Below are 23,000 nucleotides of genomic sequence, written 5' to 3'. Positions count from 1 at the left end.
ATTCACTAGGATCAATAAATGTGAATTTATTGATACTGGCCGGGTAGACTTACATGAGGAAAAAATAATCTTTACGGTCTTGGACAAATGATATTTGGAGTTACTCTAAAGACCTGAAATGTTAGAACAAGTTTCAGTGAAATATTTTGTAAATAATATCTATGAGATAATATATATACCTTATATGTTCTACCTATGAGGATATGTTTCTTCATTCACAATGCAAATAAATAGCAATATATTGCTTTGTTCAAATATCTGTTTGATAGAAAATTTTTTAGACTGTGCCTGTGTGCTAGGGCAAAAAAAATAGTGAATCTGTCATATGCTGAACAGGGTCCACCCCCAAGATATCCATGTCCCTAATAACCAGAATTTGTTTACATACTACTTTCTGTAGCAAAAGGGACATGGAGAAAGAGATTAAGTTAAGGTTCTGGAGTTAGGAAGATTATCCTGAATTATCTGGATGGGTTGGATGTAACCACATGAAAGAGGAGGCAGCAGGAGAGTCAGAGTAAATAGAATGTGTCATAACAAAAGCAGAGGTCTCAATATGTGATTCTTGTAAGAGGGAAATTTGCCAAACAATGCCTGAAGCCTCTTGCAACTGAAGCTGGAGGAAACATGGTATAAATTCCCCACTAGATCCTCCAGAAAGAACACACCCTTGGGGACACCCTGATTTTAGTCCAGTGAGATGCATTGTTCTTCTGACCTCCAGATCTGTAAGGTAATAAATTTGCATCGTTTAAGCCACTATACAACTGGTAGTTTTTTACAGAAACAAATATTATTTATCATCTGTTTATAGTTTCATTTCCTCAAGTCAGGACTTGCTTATGCTTTGACAGAGTTTGGCCCCTGGTGAGAAATACAAGGATGTGACATTCAGATATTTTTGCCTGGATGGAAATACGAGAATGTGACATTTAGACATTTTTGCAACAAACAATACCATTTTATTCATTCAAATTCTCAATAAGATTTCAGTCAAACCATAATTAATTAAAGAAAAAGAAACACAACTTAATCATCCAGTAATTGTTATTTTTCCCCGCTGTACCCAAAGGTATACACTTAAGACCTGAGTAACAACTTCACTTGGAAGAACTAATCACAAAAAAGGAAGCCGAAGTCCACCAGAGAATGTGGCACTGACTTTAGGGTAATAGCATGGAGGGACGCTAGGTTGATGAGGACATGGTCTCTGACTTTCCAGAACAAGACCTTCTGTGTCTGAAAATGAGGCCATGTATGAGTGCTTTAAAGGAAGGGTGTCCGATTGGAATGGTCCACTTTTATCAAAGCCTGCTTCCATTTCTGCTGTCTTTCCACGCCACCATAATGGTGTGCATGAAGGTCTTGGTTGATATTCTCAAGAGAACCAACAAAGCCAAAAAGAGACACAAACGCCAGATTTTTGTTAGGCAGTCCTCTGAAGTTATTGTCGGTTTCTAACTGATGATAAGGCACAGTCACATTGGATTTGAAACCACCGATGATCAGAGAGAGCTGGGAAATTGTTGTGAACTTCACGGGCAGGTTAAAGAGTGTGGAGGGACCAGCCACATATGGGATGAATAAGCAAAAGACCAAGAGAAATGCAGAATAACCCGCTCCCGTCTTGTCAGTTTGGTTTCATTGTACTGATAAACTTAGCTGGCATCACAGACCATGAAGAAGAAAACACACAGGAGGGAAAATCCTGGGATTCTCTTTTTATGGATGCAATACCTATGTGCAAATAAAACTCCATCATGGACCAAAGTGCAGCAACAACCTAAAAAGCCTGCCTTATAATTCTGCCCTACTTCTTTACCCTGATCAGACACAAGGATCTGCAGGTATAAATTGCCCCCTTCAACAACCTGTTTTGATTATACCCAGCAGATACCCACAACCAGCATACAGGTAGCCCATGTCCCTCTCCTACAGATTCAGAATTTGTGTCCCTTTACAACTCTGCTTCTACCCTAGCCCTTTTATTTCCAGTTGCCATTCTTTGTTGACCTAGCCCCGCTGTTCTTCCCTAGATTAGACAGTCAGAAATAATTTCAACATCAAACATTATCTAAATTGTAATGTATTGAGCAATGTTGACATGGGATATGAGCACTGTCAAAAAATCACAGCAACTGCACGTAGCAAATGGAAAAGCTAGAACTAAAATCCAGTGTCTCTGATCCCAAAAAATCACCTCTTAAACACTTTAATATTTTGTCTTTCACTCAGAAAGCAATTTCTGAATCTACCATCTATAGAGAATCATTCAATCTTTATGCCCAAACACTGTTGCCAGGATATTCCTATCATAGCCATCTCCTAATCAACTGACAGAACTCCAGTTAACACTGCTACCTGGCCTGCCTTACTCTTCTACTGCATCCTAAATTAGATAGTTAATATGATCAGCTTTTATGGGCCGAATATTAACTCTAATGAGTTACATTTCATCAAGGTATTTATACTCATAAATTGATGCAATGATGGATATGGTAATTTCAGGACCTAAAAGAGTATATGTTACAGTGTTGCCTTTCTGTATCCCTAAATAATCTAAAAAGGAAGCTGCCTGCTTATTGGAATGGTTATGTTCATAAAACACTTAAATTGATATCCTGGAAATTAATGACAGCATTTTGAGTACTGTGCTGCATCCAAAAAATGAAAATCAATGCCTGTTTCACGAAAACATTTTGTCCCAGAAGGCTACTCTGTGCTAAAGCCAATGTACACTTATACTGCTAAAGAAGAATGTTGATTGCCTCCTGTTCTGGGTTAACACTTTAATGGACAATAAAACTTGGGAGAATCACTGGAAGTTGAAGGTTAATGGGCTTCAACTAAATTTTGTGATTATAGGATCTGATTTTTTTATAATGGTATTTTCTTTTAGAATAAAAGCTGAAAAGAAAGGAAAATTTGAAATAAAATTGTGAGATGGGAAGCATGAGGGTGGCATTCACTTGATTGACTGTCTTTTTGGGTTTTTCTTGTTATGCATTTCCCTTCTCATAGATGTTTTACAATGTGCTACATGAAAGGATTTCAGTGTAATGGTTCAGAACTGGGTAAGATCTCCGTCTTCAGAGAGTGAGAAAACTTGAATCAAACTCCAGCTCCACCATTCAAAAATGAGTGGTTGGAAAAGCTCTCTGAACCTCAGGATTTTGCTGTGAAAATTACATCCAACAGAGTAGTAGCGGAGATATGGTAGGAATAAAGAAAGTTTTGTTGTTGTTGTCAGTCTACACTATCTTCCAAAACGTGAGGATGTCGAGCAATTTTGCAAATCAAGACAAATAGAAGGACTTCTCTACCACTACAAATGTAGAGAAATAATTGAGAAAATCTATCAAAACTTTATTTAGTGTGATGAGGTATTTTACTTCTCTCTGTGAGAGAGTAACCAGTACTAGATTTGCCCTCCGCTGTTAAAAACAAAACAAAACTAGAAAACTAAACCAAAAAATGTTCAACATCTCTCTCCATACATGATATAATAGACAGTGCAGGCTGCAAATCTTTATGAAGAAAACAATAAGACAGGCCCAAGAAATGTGCATATAGGTCCTGTCATGTTTTCTACTGAATAAAAAGTTCTTTCAGCATAGGGTAACATATTATAAGACCAGGCAAAAGACAAATAAGGGGAAATTAACAATGCCCAGAGATCAAAAATGATCGGATAATACTCTACTCCTCATCAGCTAGCAAGGGTCAAAAGATACTTGTAGGTTTTCGTGGGTTACATTATGGTTTCTGTCATATATTCATTTATAACTATCTCTTTAAAATGTAAACTTAATTCTTAGCTCTCAAGCAATTCAAAAAGTTAGTTGAATGCTGAGCAAGATTGCACAGACCTCTGTGCACCAGGGTTATTAATTTGAAACCTCAATCATACCTTAGTAATAGCACTAAAATAGATATAAAGGATAGTCTTTTGGTTCACACTAACAAAGCTTAAACATAATCCTTAAGAATAAAAAAAATATCATGTAAGAATAAAAGGTAAAATACTACCAAAATCCTGTTGCCATAATGAAATAATTAGGGAATAGTAATAATTTTGTCAATAAATTCAATAATCATATGAAATGGACAGATTCCATGAAGGATAGCAATTAGGAAACCTGACACACTGATGTGAATAAAATTTAAATTACTGAAAAATTTTAATTCATCATTGAAAGTCTTCACACAAAGACAACTTCATGCCCAAATGGCTTCACTAGTGAGTGCTTTGAAACATTTAAATATAAGTAATATTAATCTTACACAAATATTTCCAGCAAATAGAGATGGGAACAATCCAACTCATTCTAGGAGCCTGCATTCAACCAAAACTATACAAAGTTATTATGAAAAAGAAATCTATTCACTAGTATTCATCACGAACATAGAAATTCTTGCCTGAATACTGACTTGAACCTGACAATATGTAAAAAGGATAGTACATCATGAACAAATGGGGATTATTCCAAGATTGCAAGACTGGTTCTATGTTTTCAAATGAATCAATGTAAAACACCATGTGAGCCAAATAAGAAGAAAAATCATATGATCATCTCAATACATGCAGAGAAAAAGTATTTGTTGGAAATTCAACACTGATTCATAATAAAAAGTATTAAAATGGGTATTTACAAAACCTATAGCTACCAACACACTGACATGTGGACAGACTACTTTGCAATAAAGTCAGAATACAAGGTTGGTCACTCTTACCACTTCTATTTGACAGGTCTGTTTGGCACAATTTATATATATTGAACTTTGTGCATTTAAACTCAAGTGTTAGTTCTAGTACTTTTTTCGTAGATTCTTTTGGATTTTCTAAAAGGCAATTTCCAATATGATTCCATATTTTATAAAAAAATACAAAAACAGACAAGACTCATTCATGCTGTTAGAAGAATGTCTGGTACTTGGTAAATACTCAATAAATGTTAATTATTATTTTATTTGATTTACATTTGAAATTAAGATTACTGGGTCATGCAACTGTAGTATACATATACCTTATGGTAATGACTGCCCAAACTCTTACAAATATACAAGATTACTATGGAAATTTTCTGCCACATCTTCAGTAAAAGTGAATTTTCTGGATATAAAAAGTTATCTTAAACTCACATAATCCATATGTTTAGAGTAAATCACACTAAGTTATTTGTTTTCCAAGTAATTATTTTTTTCTTGTTTTGGTATAATTAACATATGGTGAAGTGTATTAATCTTATGTACATAGTACATAATTGACAAATGCATAAACCTACGTAGCTAACACTTCCATCAAAATATAAAACATTGCCATCACCTCAAAGTTCCCAGGTGACCCATCCCAGTGACAGTTCTCCCACAAGACAACCCAATATTATTGTACAAGACAATCTGTTATTATCACAGACGAGTTTTGCTTGCTTTAGAACTTCACATAAATGAACTGTATAATCTGTTGTTTTCTGAGCCTGGTAGCTTTCTCTCAGCTTAATGTTAATCTTTTTATTTTATTGTGGTAAGAACACTTAACATGAGATTTACCCTCAGCAGATTTTTAAGTGCACAGTAGAGTACTGTAGACTATAGGTACCATGGTGTACAGCATCTCTTTAGACTTTCTTCATCTTGATTAACTGAATATTATACCTGTTGAAAAGCAACTTCCTGTTTCCCCCTCATCCCAGTCTCTGGTAACCGCCTTTTTCTCCTCTGCTGCTATGAGTTTAAGTGCTTCAGATAATTCATGTGCATGGAGTCATGCTGTATTCGCTCTCCTGTGACTACATTATGTCTCTTAACATGGTGTCCTCAGATTCATTCACATTGCATATTGCAGAATCTGCTTTTTTTAAATACTAAAGAATATCCCACTGTATGTATAACCTCCATTTTCTTTATCCCTTTATTTGTCCATGGATATCTATGTTACTTCCGCATCTTGGCAATTGTGAATACAGCTGCAGTGAATATAAGTATGCTAAAATCTCCATGAGATGCTGATTTTACTTCTTTTGGAGAAATACCTAGACATGAGATTGCTGGATCATATGGTACTTTTAGCTTTTTTACCATACTGTTTTCCATAATAGCTACTTCATTTTGTATTCTCACCAACAGTCTGGGAAAGGTAGTAAAGAACTGATTAGTCTGAAAAAAGGAATGTATCATAGAAGTCAGGTCTAAATGATCAAAGAAATAAAGCCCTTTTTAGCCTCTCCCACATAATAGGTAAGAATATAGACAGTTGGCAGGATTTTTCCAAATGTTAACCTTAGTTCCTTTCTTCTAGTTGTTCAGAACCACCAGATCATCCCCCATGCTTCAAACAGCAAGGCACTTTGCCAGCCATTGCTTCATGTTAGAGATGTGACATAAAGTAGAAACAAAACCTAGATTTGATGTTTATAGATCTTAGAGAGCATAGAGAATTCAAGGCATAGATAGGAGTTTGCAGAGAAACATCAGGACTTTTAGAAATGTGGACTGCCCTCTAAGATCCAAAGAAAATCCCCAAGCTAGGGGAAGATGGCACAAGTATTGATGAGATGATTGGGGAGGTCAGTAATGTAGACAGAGAAGGGGCAGCATCGGAGGAGATCAGAACAGAAATTAGGATTGTGATGTTCAGGGCTGCTCTGAGCAACTTTGTTGCGCTGTCTAGGAGCTTCATAGAAGCTTTTTTCCCCCAGATTTTATCTAGCAAGCTTGATGTGTGAGCTACACATGGAGGCAAAGCCAACAGTCTTTCTCCTCAGTATCATTTGTAATCTACTTTTCAACGAAAGCCAGCATCTCACCAAGTGTCATATTTATATGCTTAGCCAATGTGGACATCTTTAGCAGTATCAGGGGGCAGTTAGGAACCCAAAAGAAGAGGGGGTGGCATTGTGGTAGTATTGACCTGAAAGCTGCAATAAATAGACCTGTGAATTGAAGGGAACCATTTCACCTTTGGGCCAGGATATTGGTTAAATGCTCTTACCCACCAATCCCATCCTTCCATTAAAAACAGTAGCACTATTAATATATTGTCAACTAATCAAAGTTAATGAAAACCAAGGGTTTTTTTGTTTTGTTTTGTTTTTCCTTTTTTTACACTGGGACCTGAGGGCACTTTGGTAGCATGACATGCTCTTCCCAAGGTGAAACTTTTATATTGGTTGGAGGGTAAGAACATGACATGGATACAGGGTCCTTATTTCCTTTGTGTGTATGTGTGTGCGCATGCACACGCGTGCACGAGACAGAGAGAGAGAGAGAGAGAGAGAGAGCCAGTGCGAGAGCGCGTGCAAGAGCGAGAGAGTTGTGTACTACAGTATAAGCTAAGAATATAAGCTTTGCAACAGACCCAGGTACTAATTCCAGCTTTAACTAGATTTGTGTCACTGCACTAAGTTACTTAAAACTCTCTCAGCTGCCCCATCTGTAAGTAGGGCTAATCTTACTTTCCTTGTCAGATTGTAGTGAATATTACAGACAATAGTTTGATACTTGATAGTAAAACCACCTATTACAAAGTTTGACACATAGAAGACATTTAGTAAATGGAATCATTAATGAAAATTCCCTCAGCTGAAGTGCCACCATTGAAAATTCACTCCTTTGGATTTAATGAGCTGCTCAAACAGTCATTCCTAGACAATATTGTAAAATACATAAGTTGTCTTTAGCATGCACATTTACACTTTCTGCCCTTCTGTCCTTAAATTAGTTTTTGGGTAAAATGCTGGCAAAGATGTGGTAAAGGAACTCTCCTACATTGCTGGTGGGAGTGCAAACTGGTCCAACCACTATGGAAAGCTGTCTGGAAGTTCCTCAGCCTACTAAAAATGGAGCTACCATACAACCCGGCAATTCCACTACTAGGGATCTATCCAAAGGACACAAAAACATTGATGCAAAAAAACACCTGTACCCCTATGTTTATTGCAGCACTATTTACAATAGGTAACACCCGGAAACAATCCAAATGCCCAAAAATAGATGACTAGATCAAGAAGATGTAGCATATATACACAATGGAATATTATCCAGCAATCAAAAATGATAAACTCATGCCATTCGCCGCAACGTGGATGAAACTAGAAGGAATTATGCTCAGTGAAATAAGCCAGAAGGAAAAGGAAAAATATCAGATGGTTTCACTTATAGCAGGAATATAGAGGAGCCAAATAAGACATCAGTGTAAAATAATTAACAGTACAAAACACAACAAAGCAAAAACAGACAATTATATATCAGAGACATCCTGCAGGGGAAGAGGCGGGAGAGGGATCAGAGGGAGGGAGGGAGGAGTATAGGGGGCTGTGGTGATGGTGCACGGGTGCATTGGTGAAGGACTCTATGGGGACTACACCTGAGGGAGTGGGGGCAAACAAATGTTGTTTAAAAATGAACAAATAAAAAATAAAAAAATTAATAAAAAAGAAGAAAAAAATAGTTTTTGGCTAGAGAGAGATCAGCGAATGCTTAGGAGAAAAGTGGAACTAAGGATAATTCCCATTTCTATTTTAGATTGGTGACTTCGAAAGTCAAGTGACAGATGTGACATACCAAAGAACTTATTTTTCCAGAAAATGAGGTGGATCAGGCATACAATATAAATTTCCCTAATATTATGATAGAGTTAGTGCATTATCATTTAAGTACTACTCTTCAAATATCACTAAATATTTACATGTGCCTTCTCCCAACTTCATGTATTTCTGATTACCTTAATCATTTGTTACTTTCTCCAACATTAACTATAAAAAATGAGAGATGGCTTTTAGTTAAAAAAATTTTTCGAGAACATAGTAATGTAGAACAGCTGCAGCCATGAATTTTATGAATGCTTTGTTGAAAATAACATTAAATGGCAAAATCATTTCACAGATTAGCAGCAATGTTTTATGCTACATGGAAAATACATCATTCTTAATCATGATAGTTAAAACATGAAATAACTTACCTTGATTTTTATGGGATAGAAACCATCATCATCTTCAACATTTTCATCCTTTTACAGAAGACGTAGTATATGGAGAGTACTGTGCACGAAGCTGTGAATATCAAGACAACATTTTTATTCTTAGAGAAGTTAAAAATCAATTAGGAAATGGCTGTTTGGACAAATCTGAGAGTACTGTATCAGCATCCCTTGATTAGTAAGTCTCCCTGGTTGTTAGACATTATTTAGGCCCTGTACTCCCCAGTCCTCTATACAGAGCAGATATCCCCACACACCCCAACCACCTACTTTCTGACCTTTAGTAAATACAAATTTAAGGCTTTTCAGAACCAGTTTTGCAAAATTATGGCTGACAAGTCAAAAGAAGCCCTGAAGGGCCTCCCTGGTGGCACAAGGGGTTGAACACCTTGCTACAGGGCAGTCCGCAGCCTCTGCAGCACGGGTTCGATCCCCAGCCGGCCAGGGAGCAACCCACATGGTGAGGCAGACATCTCCTGTCTCACCCGCTGCTCCCCTCAGCAGTGTATTTCGGTCAGTCTGCCTGTTCTGTTCCCCACTCTGGTGAATCCTCTCACCCCCTGCGTCTCTGGCCTGTACCCAGCTCTTGTATGATAAATAAATAAATCTTAAAGAAAAAAAAAGCCCTGAAACAGATTTGTGATGACCTATACATATTTTAATTTACTCTTTGAATTCATTGTTCCTATTTTTGAATTGTTTTCTTTCACATTAAAATTGCAATTCTCAGCCTCTCATGCAGTATCAGAGATCTGGCAAAACTAGACCCATTTTCCATATTACAACAATATACTGTTGTTCAATAGAAGCAGCCCTCTTTAGACAGGAAATAGGATGTCCATTTCTTTCCAGTCCTTACCACTCCTTTTTGTTCCTTACACCTGGCTTGCTCCACTCCCTTTACCTCTCACTCTCCTTAGGCAGTTGACTCTGTGACCCATGGTTTAGCCACACTCTCAAGACTCAGCAAGAAATCTCACTCTAGTCCAGCTCAGACCTAGATTTTTCCTCCTTTTTCTTGCCACACTCCTGTCTCAGAAACCTTCTATGACTGACAACTGACTTTCTGGCTCTTACCCCCATCCCAATAATCTTTTTTTCTGAAAACTATATCATTTCCCCAAAGTAGTAACTCAGGCCCTACTTAAAATCACTGAATAACTGTGTTTACCAATTGCCACTGGATTTAATGCAATCAATACTGATGAAAAGATGTAATCCACCTGGGTAGTTACATGGAAAAACTAATTCTATGCATATATAATCTTATACAAGTTTTCATTAACCTTTGAGCCAAGCAACAAATTCAACAAAAACAGTGTCTTCAAAATATGTTAGAATAGGCAGGGTCATGGAAAGGGGGGGGGGGGCGCACTACACTCACACACACATTTGGAGAGAGATTTTATTTTATTTTAAAGATTTATTTATTTATGCATACAAGAGCTGGGGTACAGGCCAGAGATGCGGGGGTGAGAAGATTCACCAGAGAGAGTGGGGAGCAGAACAGGCAGATCTACTGAAATACACTGCTGAGAGGAGCAGCAGGCGAGTCAGGAGAGGTCTGCTGCGCCATGTGGGTTGCTCCCTGGCCGGCTGGGGATCGAACTCGTGCTGCAGAGGCTGCAGATTGCTTCACAGTGCGGTGCTTAACCCATTTCACCACCAGGGAGGCCCCAGATTTTATTTTTTAACTCAATGTATAGGGCCTCCCTGGTGACTTAGGGGTTAAGTCTCAGCGCTATCACCACTAAGGCCTGAGTTTGATCCCTGGCCAGGAACCTGACCCACATATGGGGCAAAACTCTCCTGTCTTGCCCACTGTTCCTCTCAGCAGTGTATTTCAGTGAATCCACCTGCTCTGCTCCCCACTCTGTTTCTGGTGAATCTTCTCACCTTCCACACCTCTGGCCTACACCTCAGTTCTACACAAAAATAAATAAAACATATAAAAAATAAAAACTACGGCAGAAAATGCATCAACTTTCAGTATAAGCAAACAATGATTTGCTCATTTACAGAAAGAGAAATGGTTGGCGTAACATGTGAGTACAGGGAAAACTGTGAGTACAGATAAAGGTTACCACTAATGAGTATAGTTCCACTTGTAAGCATCACTGTGGAACCAGATAGCAAAACAAATCTTCCAGCAATTTGGATCTCCTTTTCATGTTCTACTTTGCTAATAGCGGCTCATCCATTCCTCCCACAATTTTATCTTAGCTCCCCTCCTGTGCATTCCCATTGTTCTGTTCTTCTAAGACTTAATATATTAAATTATTGGGCCTCCCCGGTGGCGCAGCGGTAGAGCGCTGGGTTGCGAAGCTGCCCGCAGCCTCTGCGGCGCCGGTTCGATTCCCGGCTGCTCCCCGGCCACCGGAGGAGGGTCCCACATGGTGCGCAGACCTCTCCTGCCACCCGCTGCTCCCCTCAGCAGTGTACTTCGGTCCTTCTGCCTGTTCTGCTCCCCGCTCTGGCTCTGGTGAATTCTCTCACCCTCCCGCGCTTCTGACTGTGCCCAGTGCATGTATAAACAAAACAAATGAACAAACAAATAAATAAATAAATAAAACATGCCTCTATTAAAAAAAAAATAAAATAAAATAAAAATAAAAAAATAAAAAAAAAAATATATTAAATTATTTACCTGCCTCTCCCTCTGATTGTTGAGCTTTTACAGGGCATGACATATATCTCTCAAGTGTCTAGTCCCATATCTGGCATGGCATAGGCATTCTGTAAGTATGGTTCAACTCGTTACTGAAAATGGAATTATTTCTAGGTCCTCTCCTGAGAGTTGGTGCCCACTTCTTAACCCCTCTTAATAACCAGAGTCCAATTAGCTACAAGATTTCATTGTCTAGCTGTCTACAAGAATATCTTTATATCACCATCCAATGGAATCATATCATGCTGCACTGTTCATCTGTGAATGCATTCCTGTTACTTAACTTGCTAAAATGTCAAATTCAATGTCACCATTCTTTCTTGTTCTATAAAATGCTGAGATTTTCTGTAAGAATTTTTAAATACCTGAGATATGAGTAGTTTGAATGGCACTTTAGTGACACCTTAGTTCTCAAAGTCCATTATCTGAATGGTAGTTAAACTTGATATAAAAGAGTGATTCAATTGAGCTGTTTCTACTGAATGTGAATAAGATAATTATTTATTCTTATTGTCACTCTCCTCTAATTGTCAGCACTTTCTTCTTGTAAAATCCCAGAGAGGCTATCAAATGCAAGACTAATTTAAATTTTCAGTGGGTTTTTTTGTGTGTGCATTTGTGTATGTGTCTGTTTTACTATTTCTGCTCCTGTAGATATTTCTTAGATATACTTGACGAATCTACATTTAGCCCCTCCAATGGAAGGCAGAAATCAGTGACTACAGGAATCCAAAGTAGGATACAAGTAGTACAGCTGCTTTGTAAGCTTGAATATACAAGTATTGCTAGAATTAAGGAATAGGTATCTTCAAGTTGATCACTCACCAGCTAGCATTACCACATGTAGATGTTTATTTGCCAGCTATTACTACTTTATAAAAGCATTATCCACATGCTTTCTGCATAGAATAAAATCAGATCCTACAAAGATCCCCACATTTCATGAAACCACTAGGTAACAATCTAGTCCCCATTCTAGAGGCTAATAAAGGACAATAACTATCTTTATGAGATTTCAAAAATATAAATATTTGGACCAGTTTTTCCAGAACAGGCAAAAAAGAAAGAAATCAACCCAATATCTCCTCAGATTTTCACAAAGAAAGGATATTATCTGTTTGCCTCACTACTGACCTTGGGTAATTGTCAATGAGGCTTCCTGCCAAATGATGCTGCAGTTGGCCGATTTGTAGTGAACACCCTCCTGTCTTTTTGATGATCTGCCACTGTCAGCTTCAAATGAATCCCTGGCACAAATAGTCAGTTTGTGTGGTCTGCCAAGCCAGTCCCTTTGTCACTTCAACAACATACTTGAAATGTCATATGCATTCAAGGCCCTCACGGGGTTCTTACCTGACCACCTTATTTCTGGCTATTTTCCTATAGCAATTAGCTCCACATCTGTGATTTCTATAATGGCAGAAATTTAGTCAGATCATAGTGATTCAGTTTACCTCTGTTTCCCTATCATGTACAACAGTACCAGGTATATAGAAAGTACTGAAAAATATTTGTTGATCAAATGAATAATCACAGCACCCATTTCAATTTCACTGAAAAATACCAAGCTACACACTGCTAAGTACTTTACATATCCTTAGTGTACCTCATGAATATTACTATAAAATAGGTACTATTATTCCTGTTTTTAAAGGAAATTTAGAATCAGAAAAGTTAGTTTTGCTTAGGAAGGCTACACTTATAATTATTAATATATCAGTATTCCATAAGGAAGAAAAGGAATTTAACTTAGGAAATTAACATATCCTATGCCTATGGAGATAAATAAGGAGTCGACATTTACTGAAAACTTTTTATAACAGGCATTACTAGACAGTGTATAACTTTAAATTTCACAAAAACCCTGTAGTACCCTAAGAGTACCTGTGATTGTTCTGTTATTATTCCAGTTGTTATAGATTAAAAACTGAGCGAGGCACAGAGCAGGTGAGCAATTAGCCCTATGTCTCACAGCTGGTAAGAGACAGAGCTTGAATTCAAACTTGGTTAGTCTGGCTTCTGGGACAAAATCCTAAAAACATCTGAGTGGAGACACTACCGTGGAGTAGAGAGAAAGGCGAAAGAAGTCATGTTTGATGAATGCTATAAAATGTTTAGGGAATTACCCATTTTATATAATGCAAAAAAATGAATCTATTTTCTATTATCTTCAGTTTGTAGATGAAACAAAGGCCGAGAGAAGTTTCCACGCCAAGGTCACACAGCTTGAGAGTACTCTAATTTCAAGGTCCATCCCATTTCCATGAGCCCTATGTTAACTGAACTAAGAACTGAGAAGAAAAACTAACCAAGTATAACCAATTTAAGGGAAGCCTAGACTGTAAAGACCAGAGCACAGGAACTGAACAAAATAAAAACAAGAAAATTTAAGATTTATGTCCATAACAGCGGAGATGGATGTTTGAGGTAAATCCATTACAGGAGTTGTCACCAAAAAGCTAAATTCCACCCCATTTTGTTCCTTTTCCATCTCTCTTCTGGTTGCCTATTGATATGTGAAGTAAAGAGAAAAGTAAGTTCCAGTCACTTCCATATGGTTGCTACGAATGATAAACTGTAGAGGGTCTATGAAATCTATGGGAGGGAAGCACTGATCTTTCAGCAGCCAAATATGTTCTTCTCTCCCCATGAAGAGGTTCTTAGGATGTGGCAAGTTTGCCTACTTGGGTAAGAAAACAATCATTCACCAATCTGGAATGATCTTTCCAGGCTTTCCACATCCTGATACAGAATGCATCAGTGAAGACCCAGCCAGGAACACAGGAAAAGCACACCATTGAAGTCAACAGAGGGTACTTAATACAGGAAACAAGTTACAACAGCGTTAGCAGAACAGAAAGAGCAAATGGGGGAGAGATAAGGCAACCCAGAGCTTAGCAGCTACAATCAACTGCAACCACCCATAGGGCCAAGGGTCAGAGGCAGGCGATAACCTCACCAGAGCTTGAGAAACATGAGCCAAGGCTGCCAGCAAGAAGCTGGATCCCGGGCCTCCCCGATGGTGCAGTGGTTGAGAGCTCGGTTGAGAGCTGGGTTGTGAGGCTGCCCGCAGCCTTTGCATGACGGGTTTGATCCCCGGCCGCCAGGCGAGGGTCCCACATAGCGCGCAGACCTCTCCTGCCGCCCGCTGCTCCCCTCAGCAGTGAATTTTGTCAGTCTACCTGCTCTGCTCCCCGCTCTGGCTCTGGTGAATTCTCTCACCCTCTCGCGCTTCTGACTGTACCCAGTGCTTGTATAAATAATAAATAAATCTTTTTTTAAAAAAAGAAGCTGGATCCCTTAAGGAAGACCCGCTGAGCAATTGGGACCCTGGAGTTTTGCAGTACAAACCAGAGCCGTAGAAGAGACACTGCCACTGCCAGAGCCCTGTTAAAGCAGGTGGGTGATACCAGGGCTTCTCCCTGTCTCCCGCCCTCCAATCTCTGACTAGTGTCTCCTATCGGTCAAATCTAACCAGACGCCGTTTGGCAAGAAAGCCTAGGAAATGCAATTGGCAAGGGTCGAATCCTTCACAGAGCAAGGGAATAACAGAGAATGAATCTAAAAGAAATCCAATCTTGCAGCTTCCCAAGTACCCCATATCAATTCCTTATTCCCATCTCCTCTTATGTCAAATAGTATCTCTTCTGTGAATCTTTCACTAGGGATACAGGCTTCTCAACTCCAGTTAATCTCTGCAAACCACACAATTCGTGTGTTAATTAACACACGTACTGAGTAGCAGCAATGTTAGCTCTCTCTTTTTTTTTAAAGATTTATTTATACAAGCACTGGGTACAGTCAGAGGCGCAGAAGGGTGAGAGAATTTACCAGAGCCAGAGCGGGGAACAGAACAGGCAGACTGACGAAACACAGTGCTGAGGGGAGCAGTGGGTGGCAGGAGAGGTCTGCGCACCATGTGGGACCCTTGCCAGGCGGCAGGGATCAAACTTGCGCTGCAGAGGCTGCGGGCAGCTTTGCAGCCCAGCACTCAACCGCTGTGCCACCAGGGGAGGCCCAATGTTAGCTCTCTTCCTTGGCATCTATGGCATGACTACTAAATACCCTGCAAACTCCTTGTCTATTCGGGAAAGCTACACATCACATTTCCCATGGATATTTAGTACATGGCAAGCTTTTGCTTGGTTACTGTGTGGCATTTTTGAGTACATTAAGATTTTCTGTGAAATTCAGGAATAATATTCAAAAATTCAGCTATGAATACAACACGGCCACCAGGTATTCAGAATGCATCCCAGCCTCAAAAGAAGAGCCCTTGGCGATAAGCATCTGGTACACTTGTACTGGCTGGGCTCTGTGGGAAGAACAGAACCTGCAGCCTCAAGAAATGCCCTAACTACACTATTTGGTTATATGAGCCTAATTATTAAAATAAAACAGTATTCATTATTTAAGAAAACGGTTATAAAAATGGCATGTCCTTTAAAAAAGGTAGCAAAACATTTATATATGCACATACAAATGCCATGTACATTATAGCTTTATTTTGTTATGTATCACATCTAATTGATTATATATTAATTGACTGTATATTACTTATGATGGCCTATTTTTATACACAAATATATTTGCATAAAAATACAGAGTACATCATGCAGTGGTTTTCTCTAGATTACCTATTGAGGGTGATCATTCTTTTCCTCTTGTTTTTGCTTTTTTATATTACCTAGTTACTTTTTAAAAATTTTTTATGCATACAAGAGCTGGACTGTAGGCCAGAGTTGTGGGGGCGGGGAAGAGAATTCACCAGAAACAGAGTGGGGAACATAACAGGTGGATTGACTGAAATACACTGCTAAGGGGAGCAGCGGGTGAGACAGGAGAGGTCTATGGCACCACATGGGTCAGCTTCCTGGCCGGGGATCAAACTCATACTGCAGTGGCTGCCTATAGCTTCATAATGCCTTTGTGCCACCAGGGGGGCCCCCTAGTTTATTTGAAAGAGCACACAAATTTATTGCATCAAATTTATAAACTAAGTGAATGTTTTCCTTCAGATCTTTCAGTAGTCCACAGCAGGTGAATGAAGAATGACAGGAAGAAGAGGGGATGAGGCCTTTTATACATGCTCTAACAATACATTTTTAAACTACCGAAAAGCATGGAGAGATTTTATACTCTTGTGCACGCTCTCTGGCCTTCAGAGAATCAAAGTGAAAAATTAAATTTCATCCAAAGGCACTGTTTCTATACACTGAGTGTCTGAGGAAGAAGAGAAAATATAAACAGGAGAAAAAGCTTATCACAAGGCATGATTTAAAATTTTTAATGGCGATCAGTACCTCACAAAATGTTGGGGAGATTGATTTTCTGAACCATCACTCTTCCTTTTCACTAAGCATGCCTGCCACCACAAATGACACCTCAGCAGACTTTGCATTTCCCTCACTGCCCAAATTGTAAACATCCTGTGGTGTGACTGCTCGGGTCAACCATAATCTTCATCTCTCCCATGAACAGGCCGAGCTGGCAGTTAATGGCCAGCATTTGGATTCACAGCAAGTAAACACAGAGGCCAGGCAGACGGGCCTATCAAAGATGTGGTAACACAACTGATTTCTGCTCTGACCCTCCGATGAGGTGAGCTGCCAGGTGTGGATGTCCAGCAATAACCACCCGCTGTCACCCACTACAATGCAGCATTGCCAGGGTGACATATTTGGCGATCTCCATATAACTATGATTGATTTTCTTTACTGAGACTCTTTATTGCTATTTTAGTTCTATAATTACTTCTCAAAAATCTCCTGTCATGGTGACGCCTCCGTTCTCATTCTCATCGCAGGCTATTACCAAGACTGCGACAAGCCCCGTGTTTTTCCAATTCTGGTGGCTTTTCCATTAACTTTCACTGCGACTTGGACCTCTAAAGTAGGTCAGCTCAAAGTCTGAGCATTTAATTTCTTCTTTTCCAACAATTAACATAACTTATTAATAAGCCTTGTATTTTAAAAAAGGTTTAGCAAAATGTCAACCACATCCCTAGTCTATAAAGATAAGAGTTATATTTATCTAGTTCTAATTAAAAATAGCTAAAATGCTGCTTGGAAAGAGAGGAAGGAGGGGGATTCTGTTCGATTCATGTCACATTTCAAAACTTTGACATTTGAGTTTCCTTAGTGCTGTTTATGGTTTGAATTAATATTGTTCCATTTAGTTTGAAATACAGCAAGCATCTATATTGCATTATTGATCCTCATAAAACATGTCAAGTTTACCAGTCTAACATGCAGTAAATCCTAGTTATATAAAAGAGAGTTTCTGACTCTTATTGTTAATTAAAGTTATTGTAACCAGAGAATTGGATCCTAGATGAATTGCCCCCGATAGTCATATAGAAAGCTCCCTATAGTAATAGCTATCAGGCTGTCAGTCAGTTTCATATGCAGTCATCGCCATTTAACCAAAACCCTAAAGCAAAAATTCAAAATCTAAACTAAACAGGGACGTGAGGCTCAGTTCTCTATGGGGCATAAACAGTAGAAATCTGCATGCTCACAAACCACTGCCAGTGCATCTCCTTTGTCCTTGTGTTCCTTTTAAACATTTGCCATCACAAGAAAAAAAAATAGTCTTTGTGAAAAGGAACTCACTCGATGTTAAAAAAATGAAGGGAATAGGTTATTGCATCTCACCTTCCTCAGAATGAGTTGGTTCAGACCCAAGGAAAGAGAATCCTGGGGACAACTGATACTTCAAAATCTTTTAGAAACAAGATGCCAATGGGAGGGGGAGTCAGAGGGGAGGCCGGGAAGTGAGCCACTGGACTCAACTTCGTAAAAAACCTATCACCAGACTCCATGGGAAGACAGCAGGAGGAGCCAGTGGGCTCAAATCAGCCAGTGGCTGATTTGAAGGCATTCTAGTGAGCAAATGTATGTGTCATATATTGCATATGCACAAAGCGTCAGGGTGTGTAAGATACATGTGAATGTGGGTTGTGTATGTGAGTGGATGTGCATACGGATGTGAAACTCTCTGGCCCAGGTTGTATGTATATTTATAGGTCAATAGAAGCTTTCAAAGCCAGAAATAGAAACAGGCTCTGGATACTATCCTCTTTGACCTTCCTCTGTCATGAGAATGCCCTTTGTATTCTTTGAGAGTAGTAGCTATATTCTTTTTTTTTTTTTTAAAGATTTATTTATTTATGCATACAAGAACTGGGGTATAGCCAGAGGTGTGGGGGGTGAGAGGATTCACCAGAGACAGAGTGGGGAGCAGAACAGGCAGACTGACTGAAATACACTGCTAAGGGGTGCAGCGGGCGAGATAGGAGAGGTCTGCTGTGCCATATGGGTAGCTCCCTGGCTGGCTGAGGATCGAACTTGTGCTGCAGAGCCTGTGGATAGCTTCATAGTGCTGTGCTTAACCCCTTGCGCCACCAGGGAGGTCCCCATAGCTATATTCTTGACATTATACTTGATGGCAGGGAGAGGTACCAAGGCATAGCAGGTTAAAAAAACAAAACAAAACTGACTTTGCTGATAAGATCAATCTGTGTATCACCATACAATCACTGGTTGACAACTCCTGCCCTGCTTCAGTGTGCCCTTGGAATCAGCAGAAGTAGCCCCAAAACATGGACCAAGAGGGGAGGAAATTGGGCCTTCAAGAATCTGTTTTCATGTTAGCTGTCATCCATGTCTAACTGGTGTCAGTAATCTAGAATGGTTTTCCTTCTGTTTATTACTTGATATGTCTCACCTTCCCTAGTTCCAATGTAACAGACTGGGAGCATCTATCTTATTCATGTGTTGACTCCAGTGTAGACACAGTACCTGGCATGAAAGTTGCACTCAATAAAGGTTTACTGAGTCTTAACAAATTTTTCTACCCCAAACCCAGGTTTCCTTTGCTCTTCCAAAACAAGGTCAACCTTTCAATTCAGTTATGCTTTGTAAACTCATTCATGGTTGCTCAGAAGTCCTAAATGGATGAATTATATTTTTTTCCAAACACCACCTTTGCCTAATACCCCAAAGATGTCATTTCTCTTCTTGAACGACTGTCATTGAACACATGTGACTCATGAATTGATCCCATTAAGGTTTTCTGAGGGCCAGCTATGTGCTTGGCACTGTATATTTCTGTGGCGGACTATAAAGATGTCTAAGACAGTCTCTGTCCTTTGGGAATTTATCTAGTAAGACAGCTAAATCATAACCAAATTACTCTGGTACAGGTTCTACATGGCAAGTGCCCAATGATTGAATGTCCACCAGATGCCAGTTCACAGCAAGATGAGATCTCCTGCTTTTGGTATAGTCAGTGAAAGCTTCCCATAGAAGGGGGCATTCAAGGGACTGGACCCTAAGTGATGGGTGGGATTTTCATAGGCAAAGAGGAAGAACTTGACAACACAAAGTAGCAAGGACAAGATAACAGTCACAGGGTGGGAATTTCTTAAAAAAAAAAAAATGCCTCCTAGGACTTTACTGTGTGTGCTTTTTGAAAGGGGTAAAAAGGCAGTCTGTCAATCTGTCAAATTCTGAAGTACAGCCCCCAAAGCTATGACTGACGAATAAGACAGGGAGGGAGTACACTTTTTTAGAGTGCTATAAATCCCCTAAAACCACAAAATGGGTCCTTCTTGGGTTTGCATGTGCCTTTCCTTTTGAATAATATGCCATTCTGCATTTTAATGTGAATGGGATGGAATGAGAGGGAGCAAAAGTGAATTTTCAGCACTTTCTTAACAATGGAATATTTCTACCAAAATTCAGAGTTCACAGAAAATCCCACAGGAAACTGATGAACAGAAAGTTTTCTCATTGTGAATAGAATTTAGTCTACACGACGCCAACATCTAACTAAAATAAATAAAAACATTCAGCAAAAATACTGCCTTCTTGGTATCAAACTTTTAGAAATAGCTAGAAATACTGGCTAGAGGGCCGAAGTTCTGTTTTCCCCAGGACAGAACAGAGAAATCAACATTGTATAGACCCAGCCCAACTCCACTTACTGGCCCGCCAAATCACTGAGCAGGCTCCCAATCAAAACACCAGTCATTTTTGCTCGTGTCTCTAATGCCTCGCTGATTTTGAAGAGGAAATGTGTGCTCCAGTATAGATAGATTGGATTTTTTATAATAGCGATTCACCTAATTTGCCCTCAATTTGGTACTAGTCAGCCTGCTATGACGATTTAAAGGCACCATTCCCTCTTAACCGATCCATTTAAAGAGGATTCATATCTTGTCAGAAAATTTGATACCAAGTGCACAATGGTCCTAACTCTTCATTAGAATCCTTTACACAGTGTAGTTAATGCTAAAAATATTTAAAGTAGATTAAGAATAGAACAAAGAAATGAAGTGCAACCGTGACTGTGACAGGGTATGAATATTAATGATGCTTTTTTTTTAAATCCCTATTCTCATATAGTACCTCCCCTGTGCTGTTTGATTCAAGATCTTACTTCACTTAGACCGTAGCCTTGACTACCCACCCTGGGTGCTCTGTGATATGACACATATATAAAGATGCAATTAATCTGTAGCCTAATATCTGTCTGAGGGATAAGGTACTAAACCACAGTATTATGGCTCTCTACTGCCTGAGGGATAAAGTCCAATCTCCTTAGCCTGATATATAAGGCCCTCCACAGCTGGTCCCAATCGGCTTTTCCAAGCCATCTTTCTCTCTACTCCTTTACATAAATCTTCTGCAATAGCCGATGTGGTCTCTGCACTGTCCCCTGAAGAAGCCACAATTAGTCTTCCCTCTGCATATTTACAAATCCTGGGCTTCTCATTTTACTTCTCACATTTTTCAACTTCTGCTGCTTCCTCAGGTCTCTCAGGAAAAGTTTTTTTCTAAAAGCTTCCACCAATCATTCCAAGCCTCAGTGATCTCTCCCTCTTCAGGTAACACCAATCTCATGACAGGATTCTCGAAGTAACATTTATGTAATATAGAGGACATATATTTAATACATACAACTGTAAACTCCTTAAGGATAGGGAAAATGATGTGTTCATTCTGCAGGCTCTTACAGTTCTTACATGATAGTACAGAGCTGATTAAATAAATCACTCGTAATTTAATAAATCAGTGAATGGGTGTAGATAATAACAGGACAAATTCCTACATGTAACTCCATCATTCCTGCATTGTTTTCTTTCTGTTCAATACCCCCTAATTTGTGTCCTCCAAAATGTGAAAGAAAATGCATCAACCTACAGCTTTGCTGTAACACTCAAAACATTCCAGGTGCCAAAATCGCTGTCCTGTGATTCCCACACAATAACTCCAATCGATTTCAAGGATATTGTGCGGATTGATGCTTGGAAAACTTGAAAAACAGCCTTTCTTCTAATAATAAATAAAGTTCTGAGTCTAGAAATTGTTGATTCATAGAGTCTCTGTGGTATTGCAGGTGCTAAAGAGACATAAAGCAGCCAGAAAGTGAAGGTACTTGTTTCAATAAAAGCTCCAGAAAAGTACATAAATTCAGCAAGAACTACTAGCTCTCAGTGGGCGTACCTCTAAAACATGTCCCTGACATACATTCTACATGAAGCATGTCTCTAATCTTGCCCCTCAGAAAAGAAGCCCTAAATGTTAGAAAGCAAATATATGTTTATAATAAGGAATCCCTTCTCTTCCTTAAAACCCAGTCTTAGAACTCACTTCCCCTTCTGACCTGTCCCTCCCATCCTGACCTTTGACCCTCCCAGCTCAGAGGAAGAACTGTCCTTCCTCACACTCAAGGGTATACCTCCCAAATTTTCTCATGGTAGTCAACCCTCCTATTACTTCATCTAACTCTTTCAAATTAAATGGTGCCTTTCATATTTCACCCTCACCTTCAAATACATCACTAGCATTTGTACATAATCTTTTCATGTATTCTTATGATATTTCAAACATGACTATATGGTACCTTTAACCAGATGAGAAGTTCTTTAAGGACAGGGACTCCTCAAACAATCAAGACTACTGACAACACAGCAGTTGGGGTTTCACACCTACATACACGCTCATAGTTCAAACAGTGTTACTGCGTGACGTCCTATAAATTTTGGAAAGGTGACATAGCCATGTGGCCCAAAAGCTCATCTCAGTTCTTGAGGTAGTTGTTCTGTAGCCTTTACAACCTATTCCCTCACCGTTTGTTTCTTTTTACAAGTCATTACCTTCTGGAATTTCTCGCTCTCTCTACTCCTCAATGCAAATCATTTCTAGACCCACCTCAGGTTCTATTTCCTCTGTGAAGTCCACCTTAGTAAATCCAGCCAACACTTCTTTCTTCAACTACCCATTGAGTTCACTGTCTACCACTGACTTTGATATCTACCATTACTTGATTTGATTCATACCTGGTTAT

General features: G+C 39.2%; 1 long non-coding RNA gene across 1 annotated transcript in view; it reads right to left on the bottom strand.

The window, feature by feature from the left end:
* LOC129145861 (uncharacterized) overlaps positions 1–9,038 on the bottom strand; it is a 58,063-nt gene extending 49,025 nt beyond the window's left edge. The window contains exon 1 of the long non-coding RNA XR_008551979.1: positions 8,960–9,038. This is a non-coding gene — a long non-coding RNA (uncharacterized LOC129145861). The remainder of the gene's footprint in view (positions 1–8,959) is intronic.
* Between the last annotated feature and the right edge of the window lie 13,962 nt (positions 9,039–23,000).

The sequence above is a fragment of the Talpa occidentalis genome, unplaced genomic scaffold (genome assembly GCF_014898055.3).
Source record: "Talpa occidentalis isolate TD23 unplaced genomic scaffold, MPIMG_talOcc4v2.1 talOcc4.15, whole genome shotgun sequence".
In the NCBI taxonomy this organism is placed as follows: Eukaryota; Metazoa; Chordata; class Mammalia; order Eulipotyphla; family Talpidae; genus Talpa; species Talpa occidentalis.
The sequence above is the reverse complement of the archived record's forward strand: the minus strand, read 5'-3'. Positions and strand labels throughout refer to the sequence as shown.